The sequence below is a fragment of the Lolium rigidum genome, chromosome 4 (genome assembly GCF_022539505.1).
Source record: "Lolium rigidum isolate FL_2022 chromosome 4, APGP_CSIRO_Lrig_0.1, whole genome shotgun sequence".
Lineage (NCBI taxonomy): Eukaryota > Viridiplantae > Streptophyta > Magnoliopsida > Poales > Poaceae > Lolium > Lolium rigidum.
The window spans coordinates 222,591,409-222,613,091 of NC_061511.1; positions in this window are offsets into that span (position 1 = coordinate 222,591,409).

Genomic DNA, 21,683 nt, shown 5'->3' on the forward strand with positions numbered 1-21,683 from the left:
TGAGCCGATTGCCCACAATCGATAACTGCCCGGAGTGTAGACGGCAGAAGAAGGACGCTGGAGAAGTTTCAGTTTTCAAGCGTCTAGGGCCCCTCCCACCACAGAACAAACGAGCTGAGTCATCTCAAGATGAAGACTTTGAGGAGTCAGAAGATGAAGAAGAGGATAGATACCACCGGCCAAGGTGGTGTCCTGATGGACTCAGCCACTCCCAAAAGCGTAGGGTTCAGCGGCTACGTAGCTTGGAGCAAGCCGAAGCGCAATACCTGCACACGTTGAGGAAAGCGCGGCCCGATCTGGCCGTGAAAATTCAGCAAACTTTGGACGAGGAGGGTCGTCCACAGAAGAAAGAATGGCGCCCCAAGCAAGTAAAAGCCGATGCGAGTGCATCGTCTGGCACAAACATGGTGTTCATCCTCCCATCGGACTTTCGTGCTCCAGGAACCGAAGAAGTGCCGATAGCGCAGTTTGACTGCGGTCCACGGCCAGTTATCTTTGAAAAGCCACGAGAGAAGGGCTACAAACATATGAAGGCCCTGTACCTAAAAGGTTATATCAATGGGCAGCCTGTCGGCAAGATGTTGGTTGACACGGGAGCGGCAGTCAATATAATGCCATATTCCATGCTACGGCGTTTGGGACGCTCTAGCGCAGATCTGATCAAGACCAACGTCACACTAAACGACTTCAACGGCCAAGCATCAGGGACGCAAGGCGTTCTGAACGTGGATCTAACCATAGGCCGAAAAACCATCCCAACAACATTCTTCATCATCGACAGCAAAAGCACCTACGCTGTCCTGCTAGGGAGGGATTGGATTCACGCCAACTGCTGCATCCCATCTACAATGCACCAATGCCTGATACAATGGGATGGAGATGACGTGGAAGTCGTGCATGCAGATGACTCGATCGAGGTCTCGATAGCCGGCATGAATATTTGGGACTCGGAAGACCAAGAGCCGCTCTCTGGAGTCAGTTTGGACGGCTGTGATCGCATCGAAGTGACAAAAAACGGGGTGAGGCTGGTCTTATCCACCGGCCTGATAGAGTAGCAAGAGCAACATGCATCGACATACGTGGCAAGGCCGATCCCTGCGATCGGCCCCAAAAAATAGAAAGCGAGAATCTCACCTCAAGCATGTCACGTAGTCGTAGCAGGGAGACTCCCTCCCGTAGTGGAGCACAGATAAGTTGTAAACCTTCATTGAGCAATACAGTCAACAAGGAGGCCGATTCCAGCAATCGGCCAAAATTATCCTCGCCATACGTTTTGCCTGTGTTCAGCATTGATCTAGCAGGTGACGGAAAGCTAGGGTATGGGTTTACATCAGCTGATGAGCTAGAAGAGATGGACATTGGTCCTGGGGATAAGCCACGACCAACATTTATCAGCAAAAAGTTGGATCCGCATCTAAGGGGCCTGATGATAGCTCTGTTGAAAGAATACCCAGATTGTTTTGCTTGGGACTACACAGAAATGCCCGGGTTAGACAGGAGCATCATTGAGCATCGGCTCCCTCTTAAGAAAGGATTTCGGCCGTTCCAGCAGCGAGCACGACAGATGAAGGCCGAAATTTTAGAAGAAGTCAAGAAAGAGATCGAGAAGATGTTGAGCGCCGGGTTCATCAGGCCATGCAGGTATGCTGAGTGGATATCTAATATCGTACCTGTAGAGAAAAAGGACGGCCGATGGCGCGTCGCCATAGATTTTCGGGATCTCAACAGAGCCACCCCAAAGGATGAGTACCCAATGCCGGTAGCCGAGGCATTGATCAATGCAGCCGCTGGTCATAAGGTTTTCAGTTTCATGGATGGCAATGCCGGTTACAACCAAATTTTTATGGCTCCAGAAGATATACACAAGACTGCATTCAGAGTACCAGGTGCGGTGGGCTTGTTTGAATATGTAGTCATGACATTTGGGCTGAAAAATGCCGGTGCAACATACCAAAGGGCCATGAATTACATATTTCATGATCTGATCGGCAAGTTGGTGGAGATTTACATTGATGACGTGGTGGTCAAGTCTGTCTCAGTCGAAGGACACTTGGAGGATTTGCGACGCATCCTGGACCGAACTAGAAAGTTCGGGCTGAGAATGAATCCAAATAAGTGTGCTTTTGGTGTGACGGCCGGTGAATTCTTGGGCTTCTTGGTTCATGAACGTGGAATTGAGATCGGCCTGAAAAGTCAGGAGGCAGTACGAACAATGAAGCCGCCTACCACGAAGAAGGAGCTCCAGTGTCTCATCGGCAAAATCAACTTCGTCAGAAGGTTCATCTCCAACCTGTCAGGGTGTATCGAGCCATTCATGGGATTGGTAAAGATTAAAGCTGATGAGGAGTTTCACTGGGGGGCAGAGCAACAACGAGCGTTTGATGAGATTAAAGAATATCTAACGAAGCCACCCGTGTTGGTTCCGCCCCAGCAAGACAGACCATTCTTCGTTTACCTATCGGTAGCTGACACTTCCATCGCCTCTGTGGTAGTGCAAGTCTATGATGGTCTGGAAAGAGTCGCTTTCTACCTCAGCAGAAGGATGTTGGATGCAGAGACTAGGTACCCTGAGATCGAGAAGTTGTGCCTCTGCCTATTTTTTACCTGCACCAAGCTTCGTCACATCTTTCTGACGGCAGAAATTGTCATCATCTGCAAATCAGAGGTCATCAAACACATGTTGTCGGCTCCTGTGTTGAAAGGCCGACTCGGTAAGTGGATGTTTGCATTATCGGAGTTTGATCTCCGGTATCAACCTGCGAAAGCAGTCAAGGGACAGGCATTGGCCGATCTTATTGCTGAACGAATCAACACTGATATAGCAGCACTGTCTGTACGTGCATGAGCCATGTTCTTTGATGGATCGGCTTGTGATGAGGGTTGCGGCATCGGCATCCTACTCGTGTCGCCCCGGGGGGCAACCTATTCCTTCTCCATCAGGCTAACTACCCCTTGCACCAACAATGTCGCTGAGTATGAAGCAATACGCAAGGGGATGGAGTTGCTTATCGAAGCCGGGGCAGAAGCAGTGGAACTCTTTGGAGACTCAAAGTTGGTGATCTCCCAGCTCACGGAAGAATACAAATGTGAGAGCGAGTCGCTCTTCCCATTATGGATGCAATGCCGCGAGCTGATGACACAATTTAGGTACATAAACTTCAACTGGGTCCCGAGGTCGCAGAATACCGAGGCGAACGATCTCGCACAGATGGCGTCAAGCTATAAGGACATAGTAGATGGAGCCGATGTCCAGGTACAGTTCATGGGACCAGATGACTGGAGAGCCGATATCTTCAATTACTTGAAAGATTCGGCTCGGGGGGCACCTAAACGGATAAGGTACAAGGCCATGAAGTATGTCCTTATTGGAGATGACATGTTCTACAGGACCTTGGAAGGGTTATGATGCGTGTAGTTGACACGTCCGTTGGGAACCCCAAGAGGAAGGTGTGATGCGCACAGCGGCAAGTTTCCCTCAGTAAGAAACCAAGGTTTAATCGAACCAGTAGGAGTCAAGAAGCACGTTGAAGGTTGATGGCGGCGGGATGTAGTGCGGCGCAACACCGGAGATTCCGGCGCCAACGTGGAACCTGCACAACACAACCAAAGTACTTTGCCCCAACGAAACGAGTGAGGTTGTCAATCTCACCGGCTTGCTGTAACAAAGGGTTAACCGTATTGTGTGGAAGATGATTGTTTGCGAGAGAAAACAGTAAAAACAAGTATTGCAAGCAGATTTATATTTCAGTATTTAAAGAATGGACCGGGGTCCACAGTTCACTAGAGGTGTCTCTCCCATAAGATAAAAGCATGTTGGGTGAACAAATTACAGTCGGGCAATTGACAAATAGAGAGGGCATAACAATGCACATACATGACATGATAAGTATAGTGAGATTTAATTGGGCATTACGACAAAGTACATAGACCGCCATCCAACCGCATCTATGCCTAAAAAGTCCACCTTCGAGGTTATCGTCCGAACCCCTTCCAGTATTAAGTTGCAAAGCAACGGACAATTGCATTAAGTATGGTGCGTAATGTAATCAACAACTACATCCTCGGACATAGCGCCAATGTTTTATCCCTAGTGGCAACAAGCACAACACAACCTTAGAACTTTCTCGTCACTCGTCCTGGTGTCAATGCGGGCATGAACCCACTATCGAGCATAAATACTCCCTCTTGGAGTTAAAAGCAAAAACTTGGCCGAGCCTCTACTAGTAACGGAGAGCATGCAAGATCATAAACAACACATATGTAATAACTTGATAATTAACATAACATGGTATTCTCTATCCATCGGATCCCGACAAACACAACATAGAGTATTACAGATAGATGATCTTGATCATGTTAGGCAGCTCACAAGATCCAACAATGAAGCACAATGAGGAGAAGACAACCATCTAGCTACCGCTATGGACCCATAGTCCAGGGGTGAACTACTCACTCATCACTCCGGAGGCGACCATGGCGGTGTAGAGTCCTCCGGGAGATGAATCCCCTCTCCGGCAGGGTGCCGGAGGAGATCTCCGGAATCCCCGAGATGGGATCGGCGGCAGCGGCGTCTCGCAAGGTTTTCCGTATCGTGGTTTTTCGCCTCGGGGTTTCGCGACGGAGGCTTTAAGTAGGCGGAAGGGCAGAGTCGGGGGCCGACGAGGGGCCCACACCACGGGCGGCGCGGGCCCCCTTGGCCGCGCCGCCTTGTGGTTTGGCCACCTCGTGGCCCCACTTCGTATGCTCTTCGGTCTTCCGGAAGGTTCGTGGCGAAATAGGCCCCCGGGTCTTTGTTTCGTCCAATTCCGAGAATATTTCGTTACTAGGATTTCTGAAACCAAAAACAGCAGAAAACGAGAACCGGCACTTCGGCATCTTGTTAATAGGTTAGTTCCGTAAAATGCACGAATATGACATAAAGTGTGCATAAAACATGTAGGTATCATCAATAATATGGCATAGAACATAAGAAATTATCGATACGTCGGAGACGTATCAAGCATCCCCAAGCTTAGTTCTGCTCGTCCCGAGCAGGTAAAACGATAACAAAGATAATTTCTGAAGTGACATGCCATCATAATCTTGATCATACTATTTGTAAACATATGTAGTGAATGCAGCGATCAAAACAATGGTAATGACATGATTAAACAAGTGAATCATAAAGCAAAGACTTTTCATGAATAGTACTTCAAGACAAGTATTAATAAGTCTTGCATAAGAGTTAACTCATAAAGCAATAAATCAAAGTAAAGGCATTGAAGCAACACAAAGGAAGATTAAGTTTCAGCGGTTGCTTTCAACTTGTAACGTGTATATCTCATGGATAATTGTCAACATAGAGTAATATAACAAGTACAATATGCAAGTATGTAGGAATCAATGCACAGTTCACACAAGTGTTTGCTTCTTGAGGTGGAGAGAGATAGGTGAACTGACTCAACATAAAAGTAAAAAGAATGGTCCTTCAAAGAGGAAAGCATCGATTGCTATATTTGTGCTAGAGCTTTTATTTTGAAAACATGAAACAATTTTGTCAACGGTAGTAATAAAGCATATGAGTTATGTACATTATATCTTACAAGTTGCAAGTCTCATGCATAGTATACTAATAGTGCCCGCACCTTGTCCTAATTAGCTTGGACTACCGGATCTTTGCAATCACTACAACAGGACGGAGCTTTGGTAACACAGTCTTGTGTTACTACAGATCCAAAATAGTGTAACTAGGCCATGTAGTAACAGATTTTGGAATGTGTTCCATTAGGCCGTGTTACTAAGTGGTGTTCCCAGTCACACATAATAATTGTTACCATATGTTTAAAACAGTGTTACAATTTGTGTTGTAGTAACATGCCTATTATGTGTTACCAGATACACGAGTAACACGTTTTTCTAACTATAGTAACACCGTGGTAACATATTTTCGCAGATATAGAATATTGGTGGTAACATATTTTTGTACCTATAGTAACATAATTAGTAACATCTTTTCTAGTTTCACAACACAACTAGTAACATAATATCAAAATATTGTAACACTATAATTTGGAGTTATCAACTACTAGTGACACAATTGTTAACTATGGTAACACCATCTGTACAAAACTATGATAATTAATGAATTCTTTATTACTATTATTAAAAATACAACTAGTTGCCAAATTTCTGGAATAAACATGTATTTAGTAAAATCATTAAAATGCAAGTTAATTTATTATTGTTTATGATGCTTATCACCATTAAAATATGAGAGAAATTGAAGCATGACACATCAACAAATATTATATTCGTACTAAATATATATTATAATACATATACATTACAACAAATAAATACCAATATTGTTGGTGCAAAATTTGCACATTAAAACAAAAGCAACAAAGTGTGCATTATTGACAACAGAACCAAATCTGAATAAAAAAATTACATAAACATGTTTTCAATCTTTGTATACATCATCTTGCATATGTGATCTTCTACGTATACATCAGTATCTTCCACACTTCTTAGCGAACATGAGCCCACATAATTCATTTGAATACTGGTACTATGACCATGACCCTCGCCACCTCTTGAAAATTGCCATCAAACTGTCAATCTGTCACATCATTATAATATGTTCTATCAGAGCAGTACAAATACACAACTGAAACACTGAAAACATGTTAGAAAAGCTGAACTACCATAATCTAGAAGGATGGACCATGTTTTTCTTGGAATACTCACGACAGTAACAACTTCATGTGCACGAAAATGGAGAAAAAAACATAGACAAGTTCCATCTATAAAACCATCAAGTTTATCTTACTGATTAAGATTCACATAAGTAACGAATTTAATTAAGAGCATTTTTTATTGATGCCGACATGATGATCGTGGTGAACTTTACTGTATTTACTACTAACATAACAGAAGAAATGAAAGGAGGGAAACACAACGTTATTGAGCATCTATGTCCAAACTGAAGAGGATTGCAGAGCTAATAACACAAAATGGTAGATAGGTTAACTAAGCAATTGCTAATTCATATAATATTTAAAGATCAAGTTAATTTGTGTTAGCCACCAAATAAAAGAACGTGTGTGTTAAATTAGGAGAACATGCATAACGGGAGCTACGGGAACAACCAGCAGTTATAAAAGGATTATATGTACATACCTTTTCAGCAATTGGCCTTTTTGACTGAACCATACGTGGTTGATGGTCGAACTTGCTTCCTAACAGTCAAGCAGAATTTGTGAGTTCCATTGGAATTGTTCCTAACTAGTCATCAGCCTGTTCCCATGCACGTGCTAGCTTCTGAAAACATATATGTCGAAATCAAATTTATTACGTATGATTTTTTTGAAGTATGGGTCGGATTTTCTTGGCTCCTGACAAGGCAACAACTTGTCACTGCTTTCAGTTGGTTCAAGTTTAGATGGTACACTGTTTCTTAGTTACGCACTTATCGTGCCTACAAGATTTTAGATGTTCTGTTTCCTTGTGAATTCTTAACTATCTTAATAGCATGCTGCATTCCACTCATAATCGTGCTCCAGGAATGCGAAGTTGAAAGTGCATAATCATTGTAAGTATAACTTATTAAGTGGAAGGTGCTCTTTTTAGCACCGTGTTTGTTTTTCCGATTGAAATTTCCAAATCCAATCCCCCATCAGTACATAGCGAACATGACACTGGGCGTGAAATAAATCTTTATTTTTTTTAAAAAAAGAGCATAACATAGGACACTACATGTTTTGAGTTTAAACTTACCTGAAAATACTATAATGCATATTTACAGTGTCCATGAATTTCCAAATATTACATTGTACAATAGAGTTCTGACAAAGGGTCCCGTGCCAAGAATAACTTTTAGTAGTCTGTAAAATAGCACAAAGCGTAGAGAGCTTCGAGTAATATAAATCTCACTATTATTGCAGTCACTGTATATAAATTCTCATCCCTCCTACATTCAGACTACATTGCCATCTACCCATCTTGACCAATTCTAAGAAGTACATGCCTACTTAGCTCAAAGCAATAAAAGCAGATGACAACATCAGAGTTAGTTCGATTAGTAGAAAAAAAAATCTAAGGAAGAATACCTAATGATAGAAAATAGAGAAATCAAACATCTATGCATCATTGGTTAATATTTTGTCGAACTAAATAACATATACCAAGAACAGTTATTTGAGCTGATCCATGCCAGGTGTGTTACCTCGAATGATTCCCCAGATCTCTCATCCGCCGTCAAGACTTCACAAATACCCCATTCCTTGAAAAAAAATGAGGCGAAACAATAGTTAGAAACCATCTCCTATTAAATAAAGCGTTAACATTAATAGGCTACCAAGAAACATTGCCACTTCATAAAGACAAAATTTCTTATATAGGTATATAACAATGAATTTTGATGACCTCGTCTCTTATCAAAAGAATCTCTATAGAGATAATTAATACATTTTGATGCAGACTACTGCAAATAAATCTATCCTGATTGGCAGTCCTAGTGCCACAGAGATGTATGCCTGGGAATGGGGAAGTAGCACAGAAACTAGTCATCGGCAGTGTTTTGGTGCTTGGACCTACACGATAGTTACTAGAATCTATGATTTGTGTGAAACACGTCAGGAACTTCCTGTGGCAAATGATAACATGTTGGTTAATGTAACAGTGTCAATCAAAAAAAAATCCACCCACATATATCCAGTAGAATTGAATCGGTTAAACCTTTGTTCTAAAGAATCAGATTGAGCCAAAAGAATATAAAACAGCTGAGAAATTCATGTCATCAGTTAACAACTCAGATTGTAAATTCGGCAATGCCATATTCCAATTGACAGTGTACACCATAGCCAAGATGGACAAATTTGGGAACGTGAGCGTTGGGTATCAAGAGTTGAGACAAAAGAGAAGGACGAGAGAGTAACATACCAGCAATTTCAAGATTACCAAGCACACCATCGGGAACATGCACACGCGAGAAAGTATCCAATGAGGCAGATTTGACCACTCACGTAAATCAAATATGAAACCTGCAACAAAGGAGTCCCAATTTTAGGACAGAATAACCACAGATCCAGCCATGTCTTCACCACCTCTCGCCACCGCCCTTCTCACCACCGTGTATGGCAGCCATGACGCCGATGGCGTAATCCGGGAAGAAGCTAAATAAAAGTCGGCAGAGGCGTGGGTGTGCGCCGACGTCCACCGTCAGGCCAGGCCATGCTGATCCCCATGTATGCGCTCAACAAGAGCGTCCGCGCCAAGCGCCCCGACGCCCTAGCCTAGGCACACTCCTGTGCAGGGCCATGCCCTATGCGTGGTCTCCCTCATCGGGCACACCGCCGGGAGAAATAGTGGGAGGGGTGGGTGGAGTAGGCTACTCGAGATCGGATCTGTGTAGGAAAGCGGAAGAGGCCATCGATGCTGGCAGATCAGAGCGGCAGCGGGCGAGGCGGCGAGATGATGGGGGACTGTGATTTTGGGGACGATAGATAAGGAAGAACATGGTAGAGGCATAACCGATCCACCTGTCAGTGGGCTGGGTTTGTACAAAATTCAGGGCCGCTCTCGCGCGCAGTGCAAAATAAGTCCGCGCGCCGCGCGCGTCTATTGTTGTTTGACTTTCTACTCCGCGCTCATTAATCACTTTTTTTCCAGCTCTGGTTTTCTTGCTCACCGTGGCTTGAGAAGGGCCCCCTCTCACGCTGGCCCCATGCTGCAGTATGCTATCCATGGACCTTACTAATCTGAAAATATAGTATAGTAGGAAATTCAGAGTAAAATTTGAATATGACAAATTCGCAAAAAAAAAATTTGAATATGACAAAAAAAAATGGCAAATCTCCATTCATGAATCCAACATACGAGGCCATGATGTTTCTAAATATATTCAACAAAATTTAGATCCTATTAGAATTTTAATTAAAACAAAATCACTCAAAATAAGTTCAACCGCCTTGATCTCCAAGACCGAAAACTTATTCTTGACATTCACGCGATATCCCCATTCGGCGCTGAAAATTGATGACGATCTTGATGATCGTGGTGATGTTTGTAGTTCATCTCACGACGGTTTACTTTGGATCTTGATGATCGTGGTTTACTTTGGAGTTAACTTTGATTTACTTTGATTGAAAAAATCTATAAGAAATAAGTATCTACACATATATTAATAAGAATTGAGTATAACCAAGTGGTAAATACACCGACACACTGTGGTTGGTTAGTGTTAAGATATTAAATTATTTCCTATTTTCTCTAGAGTTATAAAGCTTGTAACATATACACCAACACATGACTACCATTTTTGTAGGTTGTAACACATCCAGAGTAACATAAAAATATATATTACTACCTCAGTGTGCTAGTATCACATTTTCCCATTTCGTCCACAATGTGTTACTTCTCATCTTGCAACACGCATGATGTGTTACTTTGAATTTACTCTGTAACGTATTTTTCTATGTGTTACATGCTTGTGTTACCAAAGCTCTGTCCTGCTGTAGTGAATGCACATGTTTTAACCAAGTGTCACAATGGGGTACCTCCATGCCGCCTGTACAAAGGTCTAAGGAGAAAGCTCGCATTTTGGATTTCTCGCTTTTGATTATTCTCAACTTAGACATCCATACCGGGACAACATGGACAACAGATAATGGACTCCTCTTTAATGCATAAGCATGTGGCAACAATTATTATTCTCATATGAGATTGAGGATATATGTCCAAACTGAAACTTTCACCATGAATCATGGCTTTAGTTAGCGGCCCAAAGTTCTTCTCTAACAATATGCATGCTCCAACCATGAAGGTGGTAGATCTCTCTTACTTCAGACAAGACGGACATGCATAGCAACTCACATGATATTCAACAAAGAATAGTTGATGGCATCCCCGAAGCATGGTTATCGCACAACAAGCAACTTAATAAGAGATAAAGTGCATAAGTACATATTCAATACCACAATAGTTTTTAAGCTATTTGTCCCATGAGCTATATATTGCAAAGGTGAATGATGGAATTTTAAAGGTAGCACTCAAGCAATTTACTTTGGAATGGCGGATAAATACCATGTAGTAGGTAGGTATGGTGGACACAAATGGCATAGTGGTTGGCTCAAGTATTTTGGATGCATGAGAAGTATTCCCTCTCGATACAAGGTTTAGGCTAGCAAGGTTATTTGAAACAAACACAAGGATGAACGGTACAGCAAAACTCACATAAAAGACATATTGTAAACATTATAAGATTCTACACCGTCTTCCTTGTTGTTCAAAACTCAATACTAGATGTTATCTAGACTCTAGAGAAACCAAATATGCAAACCAAATTAGCAAGCTCTAAGTGTTTCTTCATTAATGGGTGCAAAGTATATGATGCAAGAGCTTAAACATGAGCACAACAATTGCCAAGTATCAAATTATCCAAGACATTTTAGAATTACTACATGTAGCATTTTCCAATTCCAACCATATAACAATTTAACGAAGAAGAAACTTCGCCATGAATACTATGAGTAGAGCCTAAGGACATATTTGTCCATATGCTACAGCGGAGCGTGTCTCTCTCCCATAAAGTGAATGCTAGGATCCATTTTATTCAAACAAAACAAAAAACAAAAACAAACCGACGCTCCAAGCAAAGTGCATAAGATGTGACGGAATAAAAATATAGTTTCGGGGAGGAACCCGATAATGTTGTCGATGAAGAAGGGGATGCCTTGGGCATCCCCAAGCTTAGACGCTTGAGTCTTCTTAAAATATGCAGGGGTGAACCACCGGGGCATCCCCAAGCTTAGAGCTTTCACTCTCCTTGATCATATTGCATCATACTCCTCTCTTGATCCTTGAAAACTTCCTCCACACCAAACTCGAAACAACTCATTAGAGGGTTAGTGCATAATAAAAATTAACATGTTCAGAGGTGACAGAATCATTCTTAACACTTCTGGACATTGCATAAAGCTACTGGACATTAGTGGATCAAAGAAATTCATCCAACATAGCAAAAGAGGCAATGCGAAATAAAAGACAGAATCTGTCAAAACAGAACAATCCGTAAAGATGGATTTTATTAGGCCACCAGACTTGCTCAAATGAAAATGCTCAAATTGAATGAAAGTTGCGTACATATCTGAGGATCATGCACGTAAATTGGCTTAATTTTCTGAGCTTCCTACAGGGAGGTAGACCCAGATTCGTGACAGCAAAGAAATCTGGAACTGTGCAGTAATCCAAATCTAGTACTTACTTTACTATCAAAGACTTTACTTGGCACAACAAAACTCAAAACTAAGATAAGGAGAGGTTGCTACAGTAGTAAAAAACTTCCAAGACACAAATATAAAACAAAAATACTGGAGTAAAAACATGGGTTATCTCCCAAGAAGTTCTTTCTTTATAGCCATTAAGATGGGCTCAGCAGTTTTAATGATGCACTCGCAAGAAATAAAAGTTGAAGCAAAAGAGAGCATCAAGAAGCAAATTCAAAACAAATTTAAGCCTAACCCACTTCCTATGGAAAGGAATCTTGTAAATAAACAAATTCATGAAGCATAATGCAACAAGCATAGAAAGATAAAACAAGTGTAACTTCAAAATTTTCAGCATATAGAGAGGTGTTTTAGTAACATGAAAACTTCTACAACCATATTTTCCTCTCTCATAATAACTTTCAGTAGCATCATGAGCAAACTCAACAATATAACTATCAGATGAAACATTCTTATCATGAGTCTCATGCATAAAATTATTACTACTCCCAACATAAGCGTAATCATTCTTATTAATTGTAGTGGGAGCAAATTCAACAAAGTAGCTATCATTATTATTCTCATCATCAAATATAGGAGGCATAGTATCATCAAAGAAAATTTTCTCCTCAATGCTTGGGGGACTAAAAAGATCATGCTCATCAAAACCAGCTTCCCTAAGCTTAGAACTTTCTATATCATTATCAACAATGGTGTTCAAAGCGTTCATACTAATATTACTACCAGCATGCAAATAAGATTTCATAGGTTTTTTAATTTTCGCATCAAACGATCCATGTCTTAACTCAGGAAATAGATTAAGAAGCTCATTGTTGTCCATTATGCCTAACTAGTGAAATCACACAACTTAGTGTTCTCAGGAGTATTCATTCTAGCAGTAGTAAATAAAGCAAACTAGATAAAGTAAATGCAAGTAACTAATTTTTTGTGTTTTCGATATAGAGAACAAGACAGTAAATAAAGTAAAGCTAGCAACTATTTTTTTTGTGTTTTGATATAATGCAGCAAACAAAGTAGTAAATAAAATAAAGCAAGACAAAAACAAAGTAAAGAGATTGGGAAGTGGAGACTCCCCTTGCAGCGTGTCTTGATCTCCCCGGCAACGGCGCCGGAAATTTGCTTGATGCGTGTAGTTGACACGTCCGTTGGGAACCCCAAGAGGAAGGTGTGATGCGCACAGCGGCAAGTTTCCCTCGATAAGAAACCAAGGTTTAATCGAACCAGTAGGAGTCAAGAAGCACGTTGAAGGTTGATGGCGGCGAGATGTAGTGCGGCGCAACACCGGAGATTCCGGCGCCAACGTGGAACCTGCACAACACAACCAAAGTACTTTGCCCCAACGAAACGAGTGAGGTTGTCAATCTCACCGGCTTGCTGTAACAAAGGGTTAACCGTATTGTGTGGAAGATGATTGTTTGCGAGAGAAAACGGTAAAAACAAGTATTGCGAGCAGATTTGTATTTTAGTATTTAAAGAATGGACCGGGGTCCACGGTTCACTAGAGGTGTCTCTCCCATAAGATAAAAGCATGTTGGGTGAACAAATTACAGTCGGGCAATTGACAAATAGAGAGGGCATAACAATGCACATACATGACATGATAAGTATAGTGAGATTTAATTGGGCATTACGACAAAGTACATAGACCGCCATCCAAGCTGCATCTATGCCTAAAAAGTCCACCTTCGAGGTTATCGTCCGAACCCCTTCCGGTATTAAGTTGCAAAGCAACGAGACAATTGCATTAAGTATGGTGCGTAATGTAATCAACAACTACATCCTCGGACATAGCGCCAATGTTTTATCCCTAGTGGCAACAGCACAACACAACCTTAGAACTTTACGTCACTTGTCCCGGTGTCAATGCGAGGCATGAACCCACTATCGAGCATAAATACTCCCTCTTGGAGTTAAAAGCAAAAACTTGGCCGAGCCTCTACTAGTAACGGAGAGCATGCAAGATCATAAACAACACATATGTAATAACTTGATAATTAACATAACATGGTATTCTCTATCCATCGGATCCCGACAAACACAACATAGAGTATTACGGATAGATGATCTTGATCATGTTAGGCAGCTCACAAGATCCAACAATGAAGCACAATGAGGAGAAGACAACCATCTAGCTACTGCTATGGACCCATAGTCCAGGGGTGAACTACTCACTCATCACTCCGGAGGCGACCATGGCGGTGTAGAGTCCTCCGGGAGATGAATCCCCTCTCCGGCGAGGTGCCGGAGGAGATCTCCAGAATCCCCCGAGATGGGATCGGCGGCGGCGGCGTCTCAGTAAGGTTTTCCGTATCGTGGTTTTTCGCCTCAGGGGTTTCGCGACGGAGGCTTTAAGTAGGCGGAAGGGCAGAGTCGGGGGCCTGACGAGGGGCCCACACCACAGGGCGGCGCGGGCCCCCCCTTGGCCGCGCCACCTTGTGGTTTGGCCACCTCGTGGCCCCACTTCGTATGCTCTTCGGTCTTCTGGAAGGTTCGTGGCGAAATAGGCCCCTGGGTCTTTGTTTCGTCCAATTCCGAGAATATTTCGTTACTAGGATTTCTGAAACCAAAAACAGCGAGAAAACAGAAGCTGGCACTTCGGCATCTTGTTAATAGGTTAGTTCCAGAAAATGCACGAATATGACATAAAGTGTGCATAAAACATGTAGGTATCATCAATAATATGGCATAGAACATAAGAAATTATCGATACGTCGGAGACGTATCAGGTTACTTCTCAGATGTCTGGGACCAGCCGAGTCGAATCGGCTCTTACACGAGGTACATGAAGGCGCCTGTGGAACTCATCAATCGGCTCATAAGATGAAATGGTTGATCAGGCGATCAGGGTTTTATTGGCCCACCATGCTTGAGGACTGTTTTAGTTACTATAAAGGGTGTCAAGCGTGTCAGAAGTTTGGGAGCATTCAGATGGTACCTGCATCAGCAATGAACCCCATCATCAAGCCTTAGCCATTTCGAGGATGGGGCATGGATATGATCGGCAAAATTAATCCTCCATCGAGCAAAGGCCATGAGTGGATTCTGGCCATTACGGATTAGTTCACTAAATAGGTGGAGGCCGTCCCTATGAAGTCTGTGGCATCGAAGGATGTTATCAGTTTCGTGAAAGAGCATGTCATTCACAGATTCGGGATTCCCCAGACTATCACGACCGATGGAGGTTCGGTCTTCATTTCTCGCGAGTTTAGAGAGTTCTGCGAGGACATGGGAATTAAGCTGATCCGATCGTCTCCATACTATGCGCAAGCAAATGGGCAGGCTGAAGCATCCAACAAGAGCCTTATCAAGCTGATTAAGAGGAAAATCGACGAGCACCCTAGACGTTGGCACGAGGTATTGTCGGGGGCTTTGTGGGCTTATCGCATGTCATGTCATGGAGCGGTAAAAACCTCGCCATACCATCTGGTCTACGGACCAGAAGCAGTGTTGCCCTGGGAAATCACGGCTGGCTCGAGGCGGATTACGTTTCAGAATGATTTAACAACTGAAGAATATGCTGCCTTGATGAGTGATAGCATTGAGGATGTCACGGAACTTAGACTTTGGTCGCTTGAGAAGATTAAAGAGAACAAAGCCAAGGTAGCTCGTGCATATAATAAGAAGGTGAAGCCAAAGGAGTTCCACGTTGGTGATCTAGTATGGGAAGTCTGTATTGCCATTGGGGACTAAGGACAAGGTGTATGGTAAATGGTCTCCAAATTGGCACGGGCCGTACAGGGTCGACCAAGTTTTAAAGGGCAATGCATACATGCTCGAGGAGCTGAGTGGTGCGAAGTTCCCAGTGGCTGTCAATGGTCAGCATCTCAAGAAATATTTCCCGAGTATGTGGGAAGATGGACAGTGAAATATGGGGGCCGATGCATGAAATTGGCCAGTAAAAAAAATTAATATGCAAAGCACAGCCGATGCACTGACATCGACTTTAGAACTAAAAGTCGATGCGTAGCCATCGACTATAGAGGAACAACTGTCACAAGCAAGCATCAGGTCACCGTTTGAATTTTTGGGGCTGGCCTTGCTGGCGTTTTTTGTTATGACCGATGCGTTGCCATCGGCTCTTTGAGCATTGATTTATTTTGATCGGAAGAATCAAGCATGGAATCCTTCTTCATTGATTAAAAGGGGATTTTTTACAGAGAAGAGACGATTGCTCAGGAAAGGAAGAACAAAAGAAGAGCAGATTGCTATTACTAGTCCTATGCTAGTAGTCCCTAATCTAAGGGCCGTCGCTGCCCTCGTCGTCGCCGTCATAGCCGCCGTCGGCGCTGCTGCTGGCAAGCTCCTCGTCGCTGCTGCCGTAGCCCTCGGCAGGGGCTTCTTCCTCCTCGTCGTCGTCATCGTCGTCATCCGACCCGGCGCGGAAGCGCTTTGCCGGCGGGTATTCGTCGGAGGAGGTGTTGTCCTCCTCTTCCTCCTCTTCGTCGGAGGAAGTGAAGTCACCCCAGGAGAAGAGGTCGTCCTCACTCTCCGCCTCCAGTTCCCCGTCGACGAGGAACCGGAGGTCGTCTTCCCCGTCGGTCAGGGGCAAATCATCATCTGATCCGACGACGGTCAGGGGTGGGCCATCTGGCACGAAGTCGAAGTTCCAGTCCCTCTCGTCCCAATGCTCGGGAGCGCGCCTATTGTACGCCTCCATCCGGTTGTACTCCGGCATCGGCTCGCTCGAGGAAGAGGATTGGAAGGAGAGAGCCGATGAGGCAAAGGAGGAGGAGGAGTCCATGGTGTAGAGGAGGGCTTTTCGATTGCTAGTACGGAGCAAGGGGATGAAGAAGCGAGTTGCTCGACGCGGTTAAATAAAAGGGGATATAGTGGAGATTTAATGCTGTGGTAATTTCCGAGGACGTGGTGCCAAAACTATCAAATCGTGCAGGGAAGTTGAGAAGGCAAGGCATCACGATGAAAGGATACTGCGACGGTTCTGCTCTGCCACGACGTGACCCTACGAAGAAAAACAGAGTGGTTTTGAAATTATCATTACCAAAACCAGGGGGGCATGTGTTATCACCAGATTTTAACCAAGTCCGGAGATGGGCCGTGATCGAAGAAGGGCTTAGAGGACATACATTTGAAGTGTCTCTGAATCGGCCTTGTGCGAGAATTTGGGCTAGATTGCCCGTGTATTTGTATATTATGGTAGATTTAGAATTAAGAGATAAAGTTTAGTCGTACACAGCTAGGTTTATTCCTAAGATAGAAAGTCCACGGACTATAAATATGTACCTAGGGTTATTGAGAAAGGAGGACGATCACGTTCACAACAAACCAATCTAGGCGCATCGCCACCCCTTGTTTCGAGGGTTTCTCCCGGGTAAGCAACATGCCGCCTAGATCGCATCTTGCGATCTAGGCGGTATTAGTTTATTCGTTGTTGGTGTTGCTCGTGCTGAAGCCTTTTTGATGGCGAGCAACACCCTTATCGTAGATGTTTTGGGGCTTACATCGATGTTTTTATGATATGCTTGCTTAGCTACGCTGCCGCTCAATATCTAGCTGCCCTTACACCTATTTTGAGTGTAAGGGCAGCATCTTGCTTAATCTTTGTTTAGTAGATCCGATCTGTTATAGTTGTTCCTTGTTCTACAAGGATTAGTTTGATATCTGCATGGTTAGGCCTTGCAAACGGGTTGAACGATCTGGTAGTGCGTAAGGTGTGGTTTATTAAGCCCTAGAGGGATTGTTCCAGGGATCAACTTCATGTTGGTTTTTAGGCCTCTTTAGGGCTGGTTTTCCATCATCTTACGTATCTTCTAGGCTCAATTACGTGTAGGATGTTCCGGTTATGCGGTGAAAACCCTAGACTGTCGTAGATTGGTTGTTGACGTCAGAAACCCCCTGGCGGGCAGAGACGGGCAACACGGTAGAGCCGGGAACAACTAGGGCTGCGGCTGGCCCCAGTCCCTCAGAGCGACGGCCCGCAAAGCCTCCTGGTCGCACGCACCGATGTTTATCACAAGGGCGTGCCACCTGACCTATACCTGATCAGGAAGGTGTGGATGATGCCTCGCTTAGTTTCCTGCAGGGCACACACGTAAACGTTAAATACGAGCCTCGATCGGCTCTCAGGTTATCCCGTGAATCGGCTCAAAGAGCCGATCCACACATGATTCGGACGAGGTGTCCGAATATATGGTGGTCCTGCTTGATCAAGGTAAAGCTAATGAGATCTACGACGATGTGGGGTTTTCACCGCATAATCGGATCGTCCTACTCCAGGTTGGGCCTCGCGGCCACGCACGGTGATCGTAAGCCGATCCTAAACAAGGCCTAAAAACCAACACGAGGTTGATCCTCGGAACATCCTGCTTAGGGCCAACGAACGACACCCTACGTGCCGCTGGATCCTCCCCCCCTTTGTAAGGCCTAACTATTGCGGATATTAAACTAATCCTTGTAGAACAAGGAGCAATCGTAACGGATCAGATCTACTAAACTATGATCAAGCGGGGTGCCGCCCCTACACCTAAGATAGGTGTAGGGGCGGCTAGACATGCAAGGGTTGCACTACGAAAGCATGTAATATGAAGAACAATGCTAACCCTAACATGTCTAAGATAACTACGTTGCTCGCCATCAAAAAGGCTTCAGTACGAGCAACGCATGAACAACGTAGGCAGGCTTGTGCTGCCTAGATCGCAAGATGCGATCTAGGCAGCATGATGCTTACCGGTAGAAACCCTCGAGACGAAGGAGTTGGCGATGCGCCGAGATTTGTTTGTGGTTGAACGTTGGTTGTTGTTTATTCCATAAACCCTAGGTACATATTTATAGTCCAGGGGACTTTCTAATGTGGGCGTGCACCAAACCGTGCACGAGTAAGATTCTAACTTCTAAACTAAGATGCGATCTAATATGTTACAGATACACGGGCAATTAAGCCCAATTTGGTATAAAAGGCCGATTCACGTATTCCTTCTATATATATATTTCTTCAAACCCATCTTGATCGCGGCCCACCTCTGACTTGGTCAAATTCTGGTGATAACACATGCCCCCCTGGTTTTGGAAATGACATTTCCAAAATCATTACGCTTTCTTTCGTCGGGTCATGTCGTGGCAGAGCAGAACTGCCGCAGAATCTTCCATCATTACGCCTCACCTCCCGGGCTTCTCTACATGAATTGTCAATTTCGGCATCACGTCCTCGAGAACCGTCATGGCATTAAATCTCCACTACACTCTCTTTATTTATCTATGCCAAACAGTTCACCACTCCATCGCCTTGCTCTGCTCTGTTCACCAAACCAAAAAACCCTTCTCTCCTGCAGCCATGTCTTCCTCTTCCTCCTCTGCTTCAGGCACCTCTCTCCAACCGTTGCCGAAGAACAAAGAAGAGGACGATCTCCGCTCCGGGCGCACCCCATCTCCTCCGACAAGGAGAAGAAGGGAGGAGAAGCGGAGAGGACCAAGGCCTCCCCTCCGCCGGGCTCCCGCCGAAGAAGCGCTCCCGCATGTGGGCGGACAGCGAGGACGACGATGATGAGGAGGAAGAAGAAGATGAGGAGGAGGAAGATGATTCCTCCGCCTCCATTGGGTATCCTCCAACGAAGCGCTTCCACGGCTGGGCGGATAGCGAGGACGATGATGATGACGAGGAGGAGGAGGAGGCTCCAGCCGACGGCTGGGGCAGCAGCGGCGAGGAGCTCCCCGGGAGCAGCGCCGACGACCTCGACGACGGCGACGATGAGGACAGCGACGACCAGTAGAGTAGGACTAGCAGTAGCAGTGCACTAGGCACTAGATCCCTCTTTTGAGAGCCATCGGCTCTTCTTGTAAAGCTGCTCCTTCGAATTAATGAGAATTGTTCTTCCAATTTCTCCTTTCATTAATCCAACTTCCATCCTCCCGCTTGCCACACCAAGACCGATAGTAACGAATCGGGCTATTATTGTTTTTCTCGACCGTGGCGTTTTGCAGTCCCGCAGCCGATGACCATCCATCGGCTAATTTGGGAAACCAGTCTCTTCCCTTTCTTGCAGCACCAGCACGGTCCAATTCTTATGCAGAGCTAGCCGATTTGAACATAAATCGGCTTCTCAAAGCAGAGAGCCTTCAAGGTGAGCTGCCCCCCGAGTTTCTTCAGTTCTTGTCGGCTAGATCGGCTCCTTTCCTTTGGTGGATCTGATGCAATCCATTCTTGACCTGATCTGCACGTCCAGGCTGCTCTTGGTCTTGTCCTTGAAGAGAAGATCCGAGCTCTTAAGTTACTCCATTAAGGAGGTCTTTCATTAAAACGCTCTTCGTGCTCCATTGACCCTCTGATCGTATCAGTTATTCCCCTTGAGTCGATGTCTGCTGCATCGGCTGTGCTCGAAAATTTTCGAATTTTCAGATTTTTTTTTATTTTTTTACGGCCGACTGGTGCATCGGCCCCCACACTCCAATACCCATCACCAAAGGATGAGACGCTTCTAGTGCATATCCTCGTGTTCTATCCACACAGGTGCCCCCGAGCCGATTCCGTCAAGAGAATTGATGGTATCGGCTTTGTTGGATAACATTTTGAACCCAGGCAGAATGGTGGGTGAGGATAATTTTGGCCGATTGCTGGAATCGGCCTCCACGTTGCTTGCTCGGTGAAGGTTTTGTAAGTTCCCTTCCTAAATTTTTGGGGCCGATCACAAGGACCAGCCTCGCCATGTTTGCTCCTTGACGTGCTCTTGCTACTCGTTCAGGCCGGTAGACAAAACCAGCCCAATCTCTGACTTTATCATGTTGGTGCGCTTGCTTGTCGTCCACCTTGGATGTATCGTGTAACCGTGGAGCACTGAGCTTCGTCGGAAGAACGAGCACCATGTTTGTGCCAGCCGATGTTTCATCATCGGCTTTCCTTTGCTTGGGGCGCCACTCCATTTTTCGTAGACGACCCTCTTCATCCAGGGTTCGCTGAACCTTCGCAGCCAGATCAGGCCTTGCCTTCCTCAATGTATGCAAGTATAACCTCTCGGCTTCTTCCAGGCCGCGCAATCGTTGAACCCTGCGTTTACGGGAACGGCTGAGTCCGTCGGGGCACCACCTTGGCCGGTGGTACTGTCTTCTTCTTCTCCCTCGTCTTCCGAATCTTCTAGATCTTCCAACCGAGGGGACTCAGCTCGTTTGCTGCGTGGCGGGAGAGGTCCCAAGCGCTCGAACACGGACACGTTGGCTGCCTCCTTCTTTTTCGGTTGCATTCGGGCAATTGCCGATTGTTGGCAATCGGCTCATTCCTGAATCCCAGCAGTGCCTGAAGAAAGGACAATCCCAGTGCCTGTCCTCGTCGTCCCGCTCCCTTGCCTTTCCCTTGGCACAACGCTCGTGCTCCTCCTCATCGCGATTCTGCCGACGATGTCTTCTGGCTTCTCCAGCCAGACGATCTCTTTCATCATCGTCGCTGGACCGTCGGCGTTGGTCGTACTGACT